Genomic DNA, 16,724 nt, shown 5'->3' with positions numbered 1-16,724 from the left:
GCAGAAGCAGCATCTCAGCTCTTTCTTGTTTTTTGGGGCTGCTGCCACCCACAGCCCCAGCATCCCCTGCCTGGCTCTGCTGACCCAAAGCCTGGAGATGAGTCTTTCCCCAGCTCACACCAGTGCTGGAGGACAACAAACCCAGCATCCCCTCCAATCAGTGGGTTTTGGGGATTTTTTTTTTCAATGAAACCCAGCTCCAGCCTGTTCCAAAGCCAAGCCAAGCCCCCCGTGCCCCTTCCCTCTCCCCCCTGGCAGGCAGGGAGCATGCGCCCGGCTCTCCCTCCCGCCCGCCGTGGCACTGGTGCTGAATGCTGATGAGAAATTCTTGGGCCAACCCCAGGCACTCATTTTCAAGTAATTAACTTGGCACCACCACAGCACACAGCAGATCCGACTTTCCCCGACCAGGAGATAACTGAATTAAAAGGCCAGGTGTGGGGTTATTTCTGAGGGCCAAAACTCCCTCCTTCCCCACTCCCCCTCTGAAGCCAGCAAGGGGAATTTTACCCAGATTCTCTGCCTCCCTCCCCAAAGGGGGATCCCCGTGCCTGAGCTTCCCCTGGCCTTGCTGGCAGGGCAGTTTTGGGGGAGAGCTGAGGGCTTTTTATCCTTTCTACAGCCTTGACATCACCTGTTATCAATATACCCTATCCCTGAATCTGCATGGGATGAGTCAAGTCCCTGGTGGTGCCCAAAGTCATTCCCTGAAGCCAGGGCTCCTGTTTGCTGCTCCAAATCCCCCCATCAAATCTCCCCCTTCCTCCTCCCAGACAAACCCCTGCCTGGAGCTGCAGAGAGCTGTGAGGAGGGGAAAAGGAGCACAGGAAGGAAAGGAGGATGGTGGTGGTGAGAAAGCCAGGGGATGGAGAACCAGGACCTCGTGCCCACCAGGCACGGCTGCTCCCTCCACGTGCCCGTGCAAAGGCTGCTGTGAGGCTGCTGCACCAGCAAATCATTCCTGACTGTAAAACCTGGAGCTTTCTAGGTAAAAACTCAAAGCACAACTGGATGGAACAAAAAGAGGTGACAGACACGGGTCTCTTGCCCACCACCCCACGGCCAGTCCCACGTCCCCCAGCACCAGCAGTAATTCCCACCCAATGTGCCATCCCTGCTGACAGCAGAGGAGAGCAGCAGCTGCCTGGCTGGGGGAGGAAGGCTGTGGAGTGGTGACATATGAGGATAATGAGGGCTGACATATGAAGATACAGCCCAACTGAAAGCTACAACCTATTTAGCTTTTAATTTGGATGCTCATAGAATGGATTCTGAAGCCTCGCTTCATCACTGCTCTTAAACTGGATCTGACTTACAGGAAACAACCTGATGTGAAACTGCATTACTTACAAACTTGACTGCAGTATCACCCTCTGCTTCCCTGGAGACCCCCCCTGGGATCTCATCTCATGTCTGGGCAGGTGAGCTGTGCCCCTGGCAAATGATTCTGGCTCAAAAGCCTTGCTTCATCCCTAGGAAACCCATGGATCTGGCCCCAAACTGGGTGGTTACAACCCAGGGGGTCGGTGAGGTGCCTGTCTCAGCTGCTCTGCTTGAGGCCAGATCCAGAAAAAACATCAGTGTGGTGCTGAGCCTGCCCAAGCCCCCAGCTGCACCCCCACCTTCCCTCCCTCACCAACCTTCCGTGGGGCAGCATCGAGGGGGAAGTTCCTGAGCATCTCCTTGAGCCAGGAGCCAGGGCAGAGCAGAGCTCCTGTCCCTTCCCCTGGGGCAGGGGGTGCCTTGGTGCTCCCCTCAGGTCACTGCCCAGCCATAGCACGTGGAATGTCCCCTCCTGACCTTCCCAACCTTCCCCCGGGTTCTCCTCTCCCACTTTGCTCCCAGTCACTCAATTACCTGGGGAAGGGCAGCTCAAGGTTCCCAACCTGTGGCTCCTGCTCATCCCATCCCAGATCCCCCCCTGGCAGCAAGAGCAACCAGAATAACATAACAACAACAAGCACACGTTACTTCTTTTCCATCTCTGCTTTTTTTTCTTTTTTCTTTTTAAAAGTAATTCCTGAGTCTCAGGCAGGAGAGGCCCCTGTGATCCCCGGGTAATGGCCTGCCCTCTATGCAGAGTGGAATAGAGTTAGAATGAACGCTCCAGAAACCCTGACAGCCCGTTTAACAAGGTGTCTAACATCCCATTTCCTCTGCACTTCCTCTCTCCTTAATCCTTTTATGCGAAACTCACTCAGGAGTAAGCACGTGTGAAATTGAGGACTCTCTAATACACATTGCACGACACGGGCTCACTGAAATGGAGTGTCTCAGCCTCCTTCCCTCAAACAGTGCCAAGAGGAAGCCGACGTTAATCAAAGAGTCTTTTCCATGTGTCCAGGGCCTCCTGCACCCGCAGAGCAAATAAACAGCTTTCTGCTGCCTCCACTGCTCCCCCAACACTTTCATCATCCTAAAGCTCCGGATTCGCCGGCGCGGTTCAGAGGGACAGGAGGGGTGAGAATGGAGAGAAGCTGCCCACCCCAGGGCTCCCGCTTGGGGCAGGGCTGTGGGAAGAGCAGATGGGTTTTGAACCAAGCTCAGGTTTTGCAAATAACATCTATCAGCAGCACCAAGCAGCCCCTGAGGCTGCCCAGCCCTGGAGTTGCTGGGGGGGCACAGCCAGAGGGTCCCCAGAGCATCCCTGAGTGGCAGCAACAGTCTGAAAAAGGGATAAAAGGCATTATCCGAAGAGTAATCTGTTGGGTTGGAGCAGCTCGGGTCTCCCTGAATTTGGGTTGAGTCTGGTTCTGCCCATATTCCTGAGTTTCTGGCTGCCAGGTTTGCTGGGAAGAGCCTGGCAGCCCTGCAGAACAAGGCCAAGGACAGCTTGATGTGACACAGGGATTGCTCACAGAGCAGCCCAGGGCTGTGGAAAAAGTCAGGCAGAGAGGCCAAGCTGCACACACACTGCTCTGCCCGGTGCAAGATGAACCACTGAATTATTTTTGCTGATTTTGGAGTTTTAAGATCTCATAGAATATACCCAGTGTTAAATATTCAGTATAATTAGCCCCACTCTGCTGTGGGAAAACGTTTGCAATTTTGTGACTTGGGTTTTTCAGCAGGGAGCTTTTGCTTTTCTGGAGCTGGGAAAACGAGAGGCAGGAAGGAAAAGAAACACCCTCCTGATAAATTCCCAGGGAACAGTTTCACTAGTTTTGCAGGGATTTTAATCACAAGCCACGTCCACCTAAAATTTGAGCAATTTACTATTTAACACCAGGTAGAGCTTCTATCAGGGGATAATATGGTGCAATTGCAGGCAGACAGACTTGATCCAATAGGTCTATTATCTCCCCCCGTTACTATGATCCGGTCCTAATTAGGATCTCACACAGACCAGATACACCAGAAGTCAATGACAACTTCATTTATCCAAGGGCTTTGGTCTAGGAAAGCTGTCTGGTGTTTTTAAGTCACCATCAAGTAGATATTGATTCGGCCAAGTCAGGAAATGATACTTCATTTATGTGCTTTAGCCTGGAATTTGGGGTGCAGGTTGGAGCTCACCGGGTGGCCCCAGGCAGCCAGGGCTGGGTCGGGTCTGTAGTTTGCAGGGCAAGCAGTTAAAATCCTGAGTTTCCCCTCTTATTCCACCTGACAGACTTTCCCAGGGCTAAAATTCCCTGTAAATCCATTGGATCAATAAGGGATGCAGGGGAAGGATTTGCATCTGGGCTCACAGCCCCGGGCCGGAGGGGAGCCTGGAAAGCAGAGGATGGGAAATCTGGGGGTCATCTGGAAAGGCAAGAGAATCTCTCTAATTGCAGGGTGGGATGCAGATTACAGACCTGGAGATGATGAGCAGTGCTAAACCCAGTGCCTACAAATAAATAAACAGACAATATAAAAGCCCCAAGTGAATGAGATTTCCACCTCCTCATCACACCTTGTAAACGAGAGCCTCCCTCCGGATCAGCCCGGGGAGAGAGGGCTGGGGCCTTGCACAGATAAGGCAGTTTTCATCTGCACACATCATCAGCTGAAGGGAAAAATATAAAATGCTAATAACAAAATGGAATTCAATCTAAAAAAAGGGTGCAACAAACACCAGGACCCTTTTTCCTTTCTTGTCTTTGGATAAAAACAAGCAAACAAATAAAGAGGAAGTCAGGTCCCACCACACCAACCTCCTGCCTGTTTCTTCCCTTTATTTTCTCCTCCCCAAATACTTCATTCCAACAGTTCAGGGGGTGGCAATATTCCCACAACTAGCTTGGCCCCAAATCTGACTCTGCCCCATACATCCAGCTTGGTGTTTGATATGGATCAGTGTACTCCTGACTAAACAGAGCAGCTCTCCCCATCCCTGCGAGGTGCAGGGCTATAAAAGGTAAGTGGCACAATTCATCATCTGAAAAGGTGCCTTATCTGGAGAGGAGGTGCAGGAAATATTGTGTGAGGGACCAGCTGCATCCGAGGCACAATTGGATTCCATTTTTCCTTTTGAAATAGGGAAGGGCGAGTAGGTTGCTGAGGCCTGAAAAATCATATTGGAAGCAGGAGGCAGGGAAGGAGGGACAGGCTCGGGGCAGGGAAACTCACGGGTTGGACCATTCAGCTGAAGGGAAAGATAGAAAATGCTAATAACAAAATGGAATTCAATCTAAAAAAAGGATGCAACAAACACCAGGACCATTTTCCCTTTTTTGTCTTTGGAAAAAACAAACAAACAAACAAAGAGCAAGTCAGGTCCCACCACACCAACCTCCTGCCTGTTTCCTCCCCTTATTTTCTCCTCCCAGCAGCCCAGCTCGGGGCAGTGAAACTCACAAGTTGGATCATTCCTGATTGTTTCCATCCCCCCCATCTGGAATATTCACCCCACCATCCCCCCCAAGATCCCAAAGCAGGGTTGCCATGTGTGGCACCCCAGCCCTATGGTCAGGGAAGTTTTTTGCTTTTTTTTTTTTTTTTTTCCCCTCTATTCAAACCAGCCAAATGCAAAATTGGAAAGGCAATTTTTCTTCCTAACTGTGTGGATCCCTGGGGCTGTGCCTGCACAGCTCTGCTGCTAAAGCAGCTCCCAGCTCTGGGCAGGGCAGGAGGTTCTGCAGGGATCTGCACCCCAGGGGCAGCATCCTGACCTTGGGAAGCAAAGGAGCATTTCTGCATCCATCCCACAGCAAGGGACTGCTCTTTCCTCCTGCACAGAACAGGGCTGTAGCAGGCAAAGCCATCCATGGTTTAAGCCTTACCAACCCCTCCTGAGTGGAATTAAGACAGAGCAGGGATGTGATACTCAATTTCTGCCTAGGCCTTCTCCATCTCAAGCAAACAAACTCACCAGCAGCACTCAGGTGGGCAGTGTTCCCTGAGCAGCCCCACTGCTGGGTGTCATTAGGTTCCAGAATTAACACCCTGACCTGGACAGGGGGTGAAACACAGCCCAGGTGCATTTTTCCTTCCCTTGGCTATGCCACAACAACCATGCTGTACACTCAGAATGAGCCTTTCCAGGTCCTTTGGTAACCCCCACACCCCCAGTGCTGGTTCCAGGCTACTGGCAGAGCCCAAGAGGCATTTCAGGTTTGTTCTTCCACGTCCCCAGGAAGCCAAGGCTCTGTGGCAGTAAAGAAAATCCAGCATCAACTTAGAGATTTGGGGTTAAGCCAGGGGCTGCTGCAAGCCTCCTAAGCCCCAGTGACAGTGTATTTATTTCCTCCCCACTCCTGTGCTCAGGCACTGCACACAGGGCAGATTTCCTATTACACACATGTGGCCAAATCCTGTACATCGGGCAGGGAGATTATTGAACAAAAGTAAGTGATAAAAGCACGGGCCAAAAAGATGTGTTATAGTGTTTTCCTTTGAGGCAAAGACAAAGAAGACACTTTGCTGTTTGTTGTGCCAGAGAATCATCTCTGATTGTTTGTGTCACGGTGGCAGATAAGTGCAAAGGAGATAGATGTTCTGTCTCCCAGGCACAGTTCTCATCTGGATGGTATAAATTTATGCCTGCTGGTTGCAAGCCTCATGATTCAGAGCCGGTGTATGACTGCCATCTGAGCAGAGGAAAGCCTCTGCCTTTACCCCTGATGTTGATCTGCTTCATTCCTGCTGTCACTCAGGCCCTGAGCAATGTCCCCTCACGTTACAGTCACCAGGGGCTGGTGCTGGGCTGCTCAGCAGCTCCTGCTGCCACCAAGCCCATCCCAGCAGGCTCAGGGAGGCACCAGGGATGTGCATTTTCCCCTCTGGCAGAGGGGGATTCCTTCATCCCATGGCCCCAGTCCCTGCACAAAGCAAGCAGGAGGAAAACAGCCTGGGAAGTGGCCAGTCCCATCCCCTCCTTCCCACAGCCCGTGGCCACCACGCTGGGCTCCAGAGGAGCCACCTGCAGACCAGCAAGGCCACCTGGTCTGGATTGCAGAAGCCACGTGTAGGAGCTGCCTCTTTGTGTTTAAGTTGTATTCACTGGGGCACTATCAAGATAAACATATAATCAAAATAATTATGTTCAAACTGAGCTGAAAGAGCATCTTGGCTGCAGCGTTCTCTCCTTCATTCACCACCCTGTTAATTAAGCAGGCTGTACAGTGTGCCAAAATCAGGCTTGGAGAGGTTAATGAGGCAATGGGAAGTTTTCTTACACAGCAGCATGTAACTGTAGCTGACACATATTAATGCTCACACAATTAGCAAGGACCAGATTTGAGCCCAGATGTCTCATATTCCATTTTTTTTTGTGTGTCTATCTCTGGGCTTCACATCACAGTGCAACAGGAGCTGTGCTGCTCCTCCCTCCCCTGCACCTTCCCCACACCAGGAGGATGCTGGACTCTTCCTTCCTTACCCTGCTCCTCAGGGACAAGGGTCACATCCCTCCTCCTGATGTCCCTACCCAGACACACACGTGGGAACAGGACCCACGGGGCTGGGTCAGAATGACAAGTGCCAAAAATTGTCACCAGCTGCTGGAAGCAAGTGTGAGCAAAGCCAGAGGGAGATGGGGAGAAGGGAGGGGCCCTTGGAGACCAAGAGCAGATAAAGGAATATTCTGAAGGCAACTTCTTGGGAAACATCAAGACCTGGACCCATTTTCCCCACCCCAGCAAACACTCCTTCTCCCTTAGTTGTTCCTCCAGGAGGAAAGGAGATGAAAGAACCTCTGGGCTTCCCTCCTGCCTTCCCCCCCAAGAGCTGAAAGTTTGTTTATTTGGGTCTGTAAACAACCCCAATTTCCCCCAAGTGCTGATTGCTTAATTTCATGCTCCTCTGAAACGAGCCCAGTATCTCAGCCCATCTCCTTACCTCTCCTTCCTGCAGGCAATCACTCACACATCCAGCTCCTCCCCAGCTTCCCCAGTTTGGAGTGACCACCCCACGAGGGGATCCCAGAGGAAATGAGCTTTGCTCCCATCACTGGACAATCTGGAGTGCTGGGGGAAATTAGGGCTAAACCCTGAAGTTTAATTTCCCCCTGGGATGATCAAGGGAGTTCAATTTTTTTTCTTTTTTTTTTTTTTTTTTTTTTTTTTGGTACCTCTGATGTTAAAGGGAATTCAGCCAGAGCTAATGACAAATGAGAAAGTTCACTGGAGGCTCAGGATTTCACCACAAATCACCTTTCCCAGGGATGGTTTTATTGCAGGAGTTTCTGGGTTAACCCAACACAGAAGCACCCCCAGCCCAGAGAGTCCCACTGGCTTTTGGGCAGCCAGGGAGCATCTGCCACCTTCTGTCCCTGAAACTGGACCCAAAATCCTGCAGGATTCTCAGGGTACCCACATTCCCTTGGGTCATACCACAATATATAAATCAGGGCATGTGTAAACTTGTACTTCCCAAGAAAAAAAAAAAAAAAAAAAAAAGAAAGAAATTGCTATTTAGCATTATTCCAGTTCCAATTCTTAATTTTACTGGCTGGTCACTGAATTCTCTTTCCAGCTCAGACAATGGGGAGCAGAATCCTCTAGAAGTGGCTCATTCCAATGGAAACCTGCAGTGGGCACCCCTAAAGCTGGCAGGTGAGTGTCTGAGAGAGAGGAGGAGAAGGAAATTACCAGCAGGAGATCACCAGCAGTTCCCCACCCACTCCCTCAGATGCCAGACACGACTTCTTGGGGAACTTTGCACCTCTCAGCCTGGCACCAAGTTCCTCAGAAGTTGTGTCATATCCATTGTCTTAGAAGATTGATTTTCCACCTGTAAAAGTGATCTACACTCTCCCTCCTCTCCCGGATGCCTTAGTCAAAAGAGAAAATGGATCTTTTAAAGATACATGTATCCATCACTCTTATTTACATTCTCATATGCGGCCGCAGCTCTGCTCCAACAAGGGAAATGTAAATCAGATGGACATCGTTCCCTGAATGCCCTAAAGAGCTCCATTCCCCCCAAATTAGACTAGAAAATGCTCTTTTAAAATGCACCTTTAGTATGTAAAAGCTGCTGCATCCTGACTCTAAATAAACCAAACTTGAGCTACATGCCAAATATCTCAGATAAAGGACAGGTAAGATGGTAGTATCTGGCCAAGGAATCGGTCCTAAACAGCTATTTATATTAATGCAAAGAAGGTACAATGTTCTTCCTCTTGATATATGCTGCAGTGGGATATAGTTCTGTCCCACTAGTGAGAATAAAAACGTACAGTTCATGATAGGCAAAGTCACATGTGTGAGATAAAAAGCTCCAACTATAATATATGTCTTCACCATGTATTCTCTTCAGGATTTTCTTTAGATCTTTGGATGACAACAAGAAAACACTTACTCAAGGTTAGACACTGCTCTCCAGGCTTTTTAATAACCATTCCCTCTATCCTGGGGGATTGCATCTGGGAAATGAGGCAAACTCAGCTGCAGGTGCTGAACTGGCAGAGAGAAGGCAGAACGCTCCGCGAGCCTTTGTTCCGAGGAGGTGAGAGCCAGGAGGGGCTCTGCCCGGGTCCAGCTGCCCCCTCAACACATCCATGCCCCCCAGCCCCTCTCTGGCCAACAGAGACCTCCCCAGATTTGAGGGCAGGAAGGTGCAAATTCTGCCTTCTGCCCATTTCTGCGAGACGGGGGTAAAAGCGGAGGGATTCCCATGGGCAGGGACTGGCTCTGCTCACTGGAGACAATTTTATGGGCCTGGCTCAGAGGTGAAAACACAGCCCCCTGCTTTGTGGCCAGGCACCCACCCTGTGGCCAGGCACCCACCCCCCCTGTCCTCTCCACACCCCCCAGCCCATCCCCAGCAGCTTTCCCCAGGGCAGGAGCAGGGATCCAGCAGCTCAGGAGCTGCCTCCGCACCAGGATACATTGGGGGGGGAACCAAGAAAGAGGACCACGAAAACTGTAGGTGCATTGTTCACACCTATTCAAAGAAGACCCAAGCTCATAATGAGACCAAAACCCTGGGTTTAAAAGCAAATCCCTCCTCCCACAGGGAGGTGGTGGCTGTGGGGAGGTGGTATCTGCCCCTGCCCTGCTGGGTGCCCAGGCAGGGACCTCACTGTCCCTCCCCACTGTTACCATCTCCTGATGGAAAACAGCAGAGAGAAAGCCCAATGTGCTGACAGTGCAGTCTTCCTCCTCCTCCTCCTCCTCCTGGACCCTGCCAGAGTGGGGGCACCTTCACTGCTGGGCTGGGGGGTCGTGAGGAGGACAGAAAAGGAGGGGGAGGAATCCACAGTGAGCACGAGTGGGAGCTGCCGGACACCTCAGCATCTCCTGCTGCCCAGCAGCATCACACCCCAAAATCAGCTGAAAAATAGTCAGCTGGCTACATATATCCCTCAGGATATAGTCCCATGTCTGGGTGCTATCAGGGTGACCCAGGACACTTTTGGAAAGAAAAACAATTTGCTTCCCACTCTTTACTTCTTGCTCCTGTTCTTGCCCCAAGGAGAATCCAAAGGTTTCTCCGCCCCTTTGCCATGAAGAGAGACACTCTCATCAAGGAGGAGTAAATCACAATAACAGGGGAATAAACCTTCCCCTCCCCGAAAAAATCATTCCCATTCATTTATTTATTTTTGTCTCTGTGTTCACCCGAGGCTACAGAAAAAAAAAAAAAGAAAAAGTGCATCAACTGTGGCAGCCTCTGCTCGTGATGAGCACCCCGCCTCGGGGTGAGCATCCTCATCCACTCCTCTCCCCTGCTCCCGGGGTGCTGGCAGGGCAGGATGATGCCATTTTCCCTTCAAATCCAACTCAGGTAATGAAAACATGCAAGAAAATAGTGCGGGTGCATCTGGGAGCAGTAGAAAACAGTTAGATCTTCATAGAGCCATAAAGAAGTAAACAGTAGGCTGCTATGAAGATCTATGGGACCCCGCAGTGCCATTGTCTTCAAAAGGAATTAAAAACAAATTGCTGAGGGCCAGCACATAATTTAGAGACTCACGGCAATTTTATGACTTGCTAATGTTCCTAATTACATGCCCGTGAAAGGCTTAATTAATTGGGGGATGTAGCAAAAAGTGGAGCCTGTGTTTGTTATCATGGTTCCACTGCATTGATTTTAGTGCCTATGGAGAATTTAGGGCCTCTTTATTTGCACAAAGAAAATGCAAGTCTCTCGAAAAAATGCACATTAAGATCAACCCCTCGCTGCTATCTAATATACTTTCCTCTACTTAACCAAAGTGCTTGTAATCATATTTTGTAAATGTTGGTGCCGTTAATTGCATTGTGAGAGAAAATAGGTTCCGCTCCACTGGTCGTGGAGAATTTTATAAAGTTCTTCTTCTCCTGCTCCCAATTCTGAGGACTCTGAGAGAGAAACTCATCAGAAGTTGCTGCAGTGGGCAGGGAGCAGCTCAGCTCCACGGCCCCTGATGTGCCAGGGCTGGTGAGCAGCTCAGCTCCTCCATCTCTGCCCTTCCATCTTCCACTGGGATTAGGAACAACTTGATTCCACAGACTTAAACCCACCATTTGACTGTACCAAACGACAAAGCTTTCTTTTTTTTTCCTTTCACCACTGAGATGGTTTTTTCCCCCTGAAAAGGTGGATGGGAACTTAGTGCTCCAGGCTGCTGCGGAGCTGAGGAAGCCAGGGCAGCCACAGCCTCTGCACAGCCTGGGCATGGAAAACCAGAGCTACAGCCCCTGGACAGAGAAATCTGCCCGAGGAGGAGGAGCAGTGCTGGCTGCATTTCCCCTGCACGGGAGGCTGAGGGCTCCTGCATCCAGAGAAGTCCCTGTGCAGGGGTTGGGTTTAATGCACACCTCTCTGGGAGGATTTATGAGAAACCAGGAAGCATTTCCCAAGGCAGGACAGAGCTGAGAGCAAGTACCTGCAGGGGGAAACCCCATGGGGCTGTGTGCCATCCAGGCATCTCCCTGAGCCCCGTGTTCAGGCCTGGCTGGGGAGGCATCAACACCCACCCTCACCCAGCACATCCCTGCCTGGAATGAATCAGTCCTGCATCCCTGTTCTGTGTCCCTGCCCTGCATCCCTCCTCCACATCCCTGCAGGCCTTTGACTGCACGACCTCTTCCCAAAGTAAAACTAGACACAAAAAAAAAAAAAAAAAGCTTAACATTTCTGTTAAGTTGTCCAAATGCAAATGTAGGTTACACAGCCCCCACAAAGATATTTAAAAGATCTAACATTTTGATTGGAGTTAAAATCTCACTGCAAAAGGAAACACAGCTGGGCCTGAGGGTGGTCCAGGGGAGCTCTCAGCCTGTACATACTGCAAGAGTCAAGATCCAGCCAAAAACCAGGAGAACAGAGGACTGGAACCAGCAACCACCCACCCCAGCTCCTGGCAACCTGAGCTCAACACAGGCAGCAAAGAGTGAGAGACAAGTCCAGCTCCAGCATCCTGCCCGGGCAGGGAGGATGGGGTCACTCAGACAAAAACAGAAACTGGGGATGGTTCTCTTTAACAACCAAGAACAAACTGCCCCGAGGTGCAGGATTGGAGCCCGGGCAGCCCCTCTGCTGCCTCCCCCCTGTGCCTGCAGCAACGTTGCAGCAGGAGGAGGGAAAAGACAAAAAGGCAAAGACAAGTTTGTCTGCTGCTCTGGAGAAAAGGAGATGTCTCTGGCAATCCAGTCGGCACTCTGACGATAAGACCTTTGACAGAAACATGAATGACATGAATACTTTGATCTCCAGTCTCAGAAGCTTCAACAGCAATTATGAGTCAAGAGGGGTGAATATGGGCAGCAGCTAAAGTGAAGCCCCCAGGGTGGGGATGCAGTAATTAGAGACAAAGCCCCGAGCATCTCTGCCTGCACCAGGCACAGCAGCCGGGGAGGAGGTGGGCTGGGGGGCAGCTTCACGGAAAAAAAACCCACAACCCTTATTCTTCTGAGAGACATAAAATCCACCAGACTTTATACATTTCAAAGCAAGATCTTCAAAGACAGGTAAAATGCTAATTCAGCTAATGTAGGTTTTTATGTATATGCTCTGAAAAGGTAAAGCAAATTAATCACCAGCTTTACCCCCTAATATATATCTGTGTTACAAATATATTACAGCATGTCAGATCTAAGGAGATATATCTGAACAGCGGCGGTTAAAAGAGCATTTCCCTTTTCATGCTCTAATACAGTTATTTTGATCTTTCAGTCTTCATATTTTTTGTTCTCATCAAAGGAATGATGGTGCCAGAGATTAGGATGTTATTTATTTGCCTCTCCCTGTCCTACCCATGTTAATCACTTCTCGTGTCAACAGCTGCAGCAGCAGCGGCGGTGCCGGCAGCGCCCGTGCCAGGGCGGTCATGCTGCCTGCACCCTGCCTGCACCCTGCCCTGCTGCCCACCAGGCTCCAGCAGCCCTCAGGGTCACCTCCAGAAACTCCCCCGACCTTCAGAAGCTGATGGAAATGGGATGCAAATGGAGGGCAGGGGATGGAGACGCCTGCAGAGCAGCGGGACGGCGGCGGGGAGGCCCAGCCCAGCTCCTGGGTGGCAGCAGTGCCTGGCTTGGCTTTCTGTGTCCCCTTTTGTGTCCCCAAGATGGTCGTGGAAACCATCAGGAGAAGGAAAGGCTGGTCGTGGGGCTGGGTGCAGCCAGAAATCCCTGTTCTTAAAGAGACCAAGGAAACAGAGCACAGAGAGGGAAGGAGGAACAGGGAGATGGTGACCTGAGTGCTGCTGGGTCCACACATCCCAGCCCAGCTCCTGGCTGCAGAAATGTGCATGGCACTGCCCAGTTCCTGGCTGCAGAAATGTGCATGGCACTGCCCAGTTCCTGCCTGCAGAAATGTGCATGGCACTGCCCAGTTCCTGCCTGCAGAAATGTGCATGGCACTGCCCAGTTCCTGCCTGCAGAAATGTGCATGGCACTGCCCAGTTCCTGGCTGCAGAAATGTGCATGGCACTGCCCAGTTCCATGCCTCCAGACTTTGCAGCTCCTTCTCTCCCCCAAGTTCCCCATGCAGAAATCCTGGGAATTAAGTCCTGCACCAGACAAACACAGCCTGACTTCTCACGGGAGCAGAGGTGGGAAGGAGCCCCAGGAGATCCCAGAGGTTACAGACCAAGCCCAGTTCCTGCTGGATACATCTGCTGTGAACTCCTGGAGCTGGCTGGCCAGGGGCTGAGCTTGTGAAGGGCAGAAGATGGTGATGTGCTGGTACCTCAAGAGTTATTTGCAGCCATTAACTGAGCGGGTGCACTTGGGGCATAACTAATCCTTGGAAGACAAGGAGCAGGTAAAGACTGCAGGAGCTCATGTCTTTGAGATAGGTGAAACCAGTGACATTGCCCACCATCAGCATTGTGTTCCTTGCCTTTAAAATGCTGACACTTCCAGGTCTGATGGTAACTAGACTGCATCAGGGCACCTTTGCTTTCACATCAGATCTGCTGACATGAACAAGAGTTGATTCAGATGGGCATCCAAACATTAAAGTCCTTCCCTATTTCCATAAAGTGATTGGCAGGATGCCTACTGCTAGTGGCTGGTAGTGCTGCTGATAAATGGCATCTTGATAAAAACTTGGGGCTGTTTTAAGGGAAAAAAAAAAAAAAAAAAAAAGAAAGCATACTCTTATTCTAATTCACTCAGCTCCTGACAGATGAGACATCTCCACTCTCAAAATTAGATCCTCCTGGTACCTTTGCTGTGTGTACACAGCATGGGGCGTGGACATTCCCTGCTCTCCCACCCCCTCCTGGCAAGGAAGCCCCCCCCTGCCTCACCACTCAAAATGTACATCTGGGGCCTCAGCTCAAAGTCCCTAAAATACAGTAAAGATTATCCCTAGGAAACGAAAAAGGGATTTTCCTTTCCAGGTCTTGAACCACTGAGGCTCTCTAAGGAGTCCTGCGGGTAAAATCTGGCTGGAGCTGCTCAAATCCAGGGTCATTTCTAAGACACAGACATGACCCATGGAACCAGTTCCTTCCTGCAACTTAAATGTTAACAAATGCATAATTCTCAGGAAAAAAAAAAAAAAAGGAAATTATAATTCAGTTTCTGTAGCTTTTTTAAGCCCTTCATTCTAGTATTTTTCTTAACTTAGGGTTTAAAAATTACCTAAAATGAATCTGAATGTTACAACAGGAACTTTTTACCCCCAGAGATCAAATGTATTTTCTCTCTTGTACCTTTGCATTTCAAACCATGGAAAAATCCAGGAGCTGAGAGGCTCTGCCCCATCTCCCTGGCAGCACAGGCACTCAGAATGCCCAAATCTCACCTGAAAACAGGGCAGGTAACACCTCCAGCCACTCATTACCTGGTCTTTTAAAACAGATGTTCTGCCACCCCGTGGTGTATGAAAAGGAGCAAAGCTGCATGGGACAATTCCAGGGTGAGGAAACACAATATCACTCCAGCCCTCACCTACCACAGCCAGGACATCCCACAGCCCTGCAGGACACCTGTAATGTCACAACTTAGACCAAGAGCTCCATAAAGACTCAAGAGGGGATGGTAAAGGTTTCTGGAGAGAACTCCCTTCTCCTGGGTGGAAAAAAGGAGTTACAATTCCTCAAGCAAGTTTGAAAATCTCAACAAGAACCAGTAGAGACTGACGGTGCCTGATGGACATCACTCTGCTTCCAGATCATGGCTGACTTCATTTTCTCAGGTAAAAGCCATCTAATTACCTTTTGGTGTGTGAAAGAGGTCCAGAAACATTCCCTGCTGGCACGACAGTGACAGCCAAGGACAACCTAGTTCCATGCAGCAAAGCCCCCCAAGAACCACACTTTTTTTTCTGCTCAGAACAGCCCGAGTACACCCAGACCCTAAGAAACCAGAGAGCTCACTTCCACCAAGCTGTCATTCCTGGAGCTGCTGCTCCCTCCTTCTCCTTCCTTCTGCCAGCTATGGCAAAACCAGCACCAGAACTGAACAAGCACCTCTGAGCACAGGGAAGCATCTGTCCCCAGCATCTGTCCCCATGTCCTGCCAGCAGCTGTGCCTTGTCCCTGCTTGGCTCCACACCCTCCAAAGATCATACACCCAGGCTGACCACACAGCCCTGGCTTGGAACCACAGCTCAGAGGCACAAACCACCAGGAAAACAGCCAGACACAGGCACCAAGGCACCCAGACCCCTCAGCACCAAAGCAGGACAGATCAGGCCACCCAGAGTCCCTGGGCTGCCCCAGTAGAGCACTGACATGAGCTGTGCCCATGGCCTCTTGATTTCTTGAGACTGCTCCATGTTCCTGAGCAACATCTCTGCCCTGAGCTTTGTTGTCTACAAAAGCCCCCATAATGCAAGCAATTATCAGCAGTGACATCCCTACCTTGATTCCTGTCATGGTTGGCTGGAAGTTGCTTTGAGTCCCGGAGCTTCAAAGCGGCTTCGCCCTCATGTGATCTGACATCGTGGAGAATTTACTGTGGAAACAACAAAAAAAAAAAAAACAAAAAAAACCCTCACAAGTGTGAAATGTGACTGTCGATAAAGTAATCCTCAGCAATCAGACAAAATTAATTGTGTGAACATCATTGATCAAACCTACTTAATACATTGGGTTTGTAGAAAGCTGGAATGTAATTTCATTACCAGTCGGCTCCATCCTAATGAAATTTCTAATAACACTCTAATTTTGATTTCGGTTAAGGAGAGAATGATGGAAATTTTCTTTTGCTTCTCTTGTAAGGTTTTCTTTTATTGGTTTCCTGCAATCCCAGGGATACTAATTTTTTTTTTTAATTTGACATTTTATTAGCAGGGGGTTTAATATAACAACACAGATAAAAAACAAAATTGCAAAACGGACAAACCTTACAGAAATAGAATTGATGTCAAAATTAAGGAGGGTAATTTTAAAGAAATTGATTTATTTTATGAGTGGTGATTTGGTTTTTTTTTTTTTCTTTTTTTGCTTTTTTTTTTTTTTGCTTTTTTTTTTTTTCCTTAAGTTCTAGCTGACTTTCTGACCTAAAGTGATTTAACTCGTACTACTTTGCTGTGCCTTTTAGCTGTAGCTCTCACAAAGCAATGCTGGAGGAGTTCAGCCACGTGGCAGAGCCACCCAATCCTACATCCCTACTGCATGGATTAGGGTCAGAAGAGCCCAGCCCTACCCATGTCCATGGCAAGGCCCCTGGTAATGTGGACAAACCCAGGGCCAGGTGAGGACAGGCTGAACCACGTGCTGCCATCCCCACTTCTGGGACACAGCACCTGGCCCTGCCCTGGTCACCCTGCCTGTGAGACTACAGCCTGCAGGCTTCTAAAAGGTATTTAAAAAAAAAACAACCACCAAACAACCACCACCACAACTATTTTGTTGCTTTTGCTGCTGGGCAAGTACTGACAAGGAGCAGCGCTTGCCTCTGGCACCTACGGGAGGCAAA

The 16,724-nt window shown here is 49.8% G+C and overlaps 1 long non-coding RNA gene across 1 annotated transcript in view; it reads right to left on the bottom strand.

Annotated features, from left to right (window-relative positions):
* LOC139805999 (uncharacterized) overlaps positions 1-16,724 on the bottom strand; it is a 177,189-nt gene that overhangs the window by 43,591 nt on the left and 116,874 nt on the right. The window contains exon 4 of the long non-coding RNA XR_011730073.1: positions 15,665-15,758. This is a non-coding gene — a long non-coding RNA (uncharacterized lncRNA). The remainder of the gene's footprint in view (positions 1-15,664; positions 15,759-16,724) is intronic.

This window comes from Heliangelus exortis, chromosome 21 (genome assembly GCF_036169615.1).
Source record: "Heliangelus exortis chromosome 21, bHelExo1.hap1, whole genome shotgun sequence".
In the NCBI taxonomy this organism is placed as follows: Eukaryota; Metazoa; Chordata; class Aves; order Apodiformes; family Trochilidae; genus Heliangelus; species Heliangelus exortis.
Note: the sequence above shows the minus strand (reverse complement) of the source record. Positions and strands in the feature narration are given on the sequence as shown.